Here is a 4,255-nt window from a genome sequence, read left to right as displayed (position 1 = left end):
TCCGCCCACTTTATCATTCACAGGTGAGTAGGGTCTGACTGCGACCCGCGTCCACAACAAGACTCGGTAAGAAACGCCCAGGGAACCCCCGCCGCCTCTTGTATTGGCTCTTGGCTACTTACATTTGAGTCATTTAGCAGATGCACTTATCCAGAGTGATTTACATGAGTAATTAGGGCTAAATGCCTTGCTCAAGTGCACATCGATAGATTTTTCACCTAGTCAGGTCAGGGATTCGAACCATCGACCTTTTGGTTACTAGCCCAACACTCTTAACTGCTAGGTTACCTGCTTCCCTTGTTGCACCTGTTACTTCCTTGTAGCATTTTAGCAAAGCCTAACCCTTTTTCCTAACCATAACCTCATTCTCCTATCCCGCTTAGATCTCCAACCTGACACATGAATTATCTTAACCTGCTATTTTAATTATCCTAACCTGCTACATTAGTTCTCCTAACCTGTTACTTTAGATCTCCTAACCTTCTACTTTAGTTGTCCTAACCTGCTACTTTAGTTCTAATCTCCTTTAATAATGATCCTAACCTGCTAGAACAAGGAAGTAGCCAGGAGCCAATAGAAGAGGTGACAGGGCTTCCCTGGGTGTTTCAACTCGGGTGCAGTTCAGAGGATGCGGGTCGCAGTCAGACCATATTGTAGATAGGTATTTGCGCCGCCCCCTCCATGTATCAACCAACATCATAATAATGTGGTAGGAGAAATAGGGGGGGATTTGGAGGGATGATCATGCATATCTATCCGGTTGTTTTGGTGAATTATCACTTTTGTCAATTCCAAAGAATAAACTACCAATACTTTAGCACCATAGTCAAATATCTAACACTTATCTCCAGAGGCAGATCTCACCCGGGCCAATAAATATTGCTATTAACAGATCTGTTTGTTACTTAACCATACTGGATGGTAAGGCTTGGGAAGGAGAGAAGGAAGGGGTGTTGTGACAGAAGGTGAGCATCTGGTCTGAGAGAGGAGAGTATGTGTGGAGAAATGCAGGAGTCTTGTCTGTACCTGCCCTTCCTGTGACTTTCTGCCCCAGGTCTCAGAAGGCTTGGGGGCTGGAGTGGGGGGGGGCAGGTGGGGGAGACAGTAGACGTTGAGACCTTTAGTTGTTGGGAAGAGGGGTGTAGAAAGGTCTGATCTGCAGCCACTCTGAACATGGCCAAGGTGGGTTGGTGTCACGAAAGATGCTACAACAGCATCATTAGTGTATTTCTTCATCAATGTGATTGAAAGCCTCACCATACAGGGTACACCTTTGCTTATTTTTTATCATGTATTAAAAACTAGGTAAACATTTGCGTGCATTTGTCACACCCTGGCCAAGAGGTGCTGTGACAACTCAATTCAGTATAATAGTCACTTTACCACTACCTACATGTACAAATGACCTTGATTAACCTGTACCCCCGCACATTGACTCAGTACCCCCTGTCTATAGCCTCTTATTTCAGTGTTATTTTAATTTTAATTTCTTTAGTAACTAATTTCTTAACTCTTTCTTGAACTGCATTGTTGGTTAAGGGCTTGTAAGTAAGCATTTCACAGTAACTTCTACACATGTTGTATTTGGCACGTGTGACAAATCAAATGTGATCTACACACCCTAGGTTTACACCAAGTGCATAGGGGCCACTGAATAACTCATAGCACAGACCACACCGGTTGTTTTAGAATGGACTTGAGTGGAAGTACATGGAATGAAAGTCTGAGACAGGTCACAGTTTATTTCTCATTCCCGATTTCAGCTTCCCTAAACCAAGTTAACTCTACCCAGAGAGGAAGAGACAACGAGAGAGGGTTTAAACTCCCGTCAAACTCAGTCCACAATAAGCAGACCACCTGCCTTCCCGCTTTTTGGACGACTCCCATTGTTAGCCCAGAGACAAGATCATCTTGTCATACATACAGCATCGCTGCACTACCTTAACGCAACAAAATTAAGGGAGGATATAACACAAAACAATCAAATCAAACAAAAACAGGTTTGTGTGCAGGGAACGCATTTCATCTTTAACTCAGATCATCATTCCTCAAATCACACTTCTCTTTGCAAAACCAAGGCTTCAAAGGCACTCTGCCACAACCTTCACTAACCGTCGCTTCCCCCCTGAGTAGCCACACCTCAAACAAACTGAACAAGCGTTATGAAGAGACAGGGGAAAACCAGTCAGTCAATCACATGTTTCAACGAATCAGTTAACAAAGACTCAATTAGGAGCACCTGGGCCAGTGCATGCACCGTAATAATAGGGCATTTGTCACACTGGTGACCACTTTTCGTCCAGTCATGAGAGAAGAACTAACGGCAAAGTCAGTGGTTTCCACTAACTTGGTAGTTTGACCAATCACATCACATCACATCAGATATTTTTCAGATCATCAATCAGATTTGGGCTGCCTGTGTAAACACAGGCAATGACAGAGAGCCAGGTAAGATGATATGATGTGCCTCACAAACCGATCCGGTTAAAAAGCACACAAACAATTCAGCAGGTAAGCGTATGGAAACTACCCCCAGGCATGATTCACTAATCCCCAAACAAACATGTACTAATCTGTTTCAACCATTCAGAAGGAGATACTAATCTTCCACTTTCTCAGTTCCCCCAATGTAGGTGTTTTTGTGACTTCTCTACCTAATATGGTCAGAGGGCCAGAGAACGAGTGAGAAAGAGAGCGGTAAAAGGGAGGTGTGGTTCATTGTTTGTTCTGTGGTGTCAAGTTACTTTTACAACCCTGTTATTACCCCATCCCCCTCTCCTCTCCTTCAATCAGCCTGGCATCAAAGATGAACAGATAAGCTACAGAGGACAGGTGTGTTGCAACTAAAGTGAAAGAGAACTGGAGAAGGGTAGAGGGCAGTGCGAACGGCCCAGTACATTACCGGAGCGCCAAGTCTAGGTCCAAGAGGCTTCTAAACAGTTTCTAACCCCAATCCACAAGACTCCTGAACTTCTAGTCAAATGGCTACCCAGACTATTTGCGGTGCACCCCCTCCCCTGCTACTCTCTGTCATCTATGCATAGTCACTTTAATAACCCCCCTGAATAGAACCTCACCATTATTTTACTGCTGCTCTTGAATTACTTGTTACTTTTATCTTACTGCATTGTTGGTTAGGGGCTCGTAAGTAAGCGTTTCACTGTAAGGTCACACCTGTTGTATTCGGCGCATGTGACTAATACAATTTGATTTGAAAGAGTCACCAGCCACCACTGACACATGAACATATGGTATCTGCAATTTAGTTCAACTGCAGGGGAGGGAGATATTATGCAGGTAGATTAGCTGAGATTAACACCAGTCATCTTGATAAAACCAACCAGATTTACAGGTTAAATGGAAGGAGGCATTTGTGTCATACAATATTTCACTTCACAGTATGATTTGGGTGTGTGTGTGTCACTTCACTCTTAATATCCTGTTAGTCAATTTTGTACGACCACAGTGCGTGGTTTGATGTAACACTACATAGGTTATGATGTAACATCCTGTCATCAGCTTCTGGACAACATAGGACAAAACAGGTTAGACAGTGTCATGGGACTGTTCACATTAGTGGCTTTAACATCCCATGTAGAGGTATTAGTGCAATGAATCCTCCAGAGAGAGAAGATCATGCTATATCTCTTTCACAAGCATCCAAAGACTGTTATTGGAAGGAATGTCCAGCCATGTAATGTGGTTGAGTTATTTCACTGAGGGGGAACTGCAGACGCTGCACCCAGGGATGTGGAGCTGAGGCTGGGGTGGCGCGAGGGTACTTGGATAATTTGGAAGCCACTTCTGGACGTGTTCCTGCACATCCTCCTCTGCTGTGTGGAGAGAGAGGGAGGTGTGGCGCTGGCAAACTATGATGATTCAGTAGAGTAGTGTTGGGGTTCTCATCACGTTGAATGAACAGGGCTCCCTCCTGTGGACAACTTCAGAAACTACAGGTACAGTAAAAGTAAAGTTACAGGAGAAATCCTCCTCTTCCTGTTATAAAATAAAAACAAATGTTTGCATTAATTTAGATTTATTATTCAGTATGCATTTGAACATTTCTTTAAATTGAAATGACATCTCATACCATCCCGTCTCCAAAGGGCATCTTAAGGAAGATGCAAATAAAACAAACCTTTCCAATCAAGGAATTATTCTTTATATTCATCGTGCAAAATAGCAAAACCCAAGCTAATAAGAAAGGACAGTACAGTTCATTATTCATGTCCGTAATTATAATTTTCCATTAGGA

This window comes from Oncorhynchus gorbuscha, linkage group LG26 (assembly GCF_021184085.1).
Source record: "Oncorhynchus gorbuscha isolate QuinsamMale2020 ecotype Even-year linkage group LG26, OgorEven_v1.0, whole genome shotgun sequence".
Taxonomy (NCBI): Eukaryota; Metazoa; Chordata; class Actinopteri; order Salmoniformes; family Salmonidae; genus Oncorhynchus; species Oncorhynchus gorbuscha.
This window is presented reverse-complemented; position numbering follows the sequence as displayed.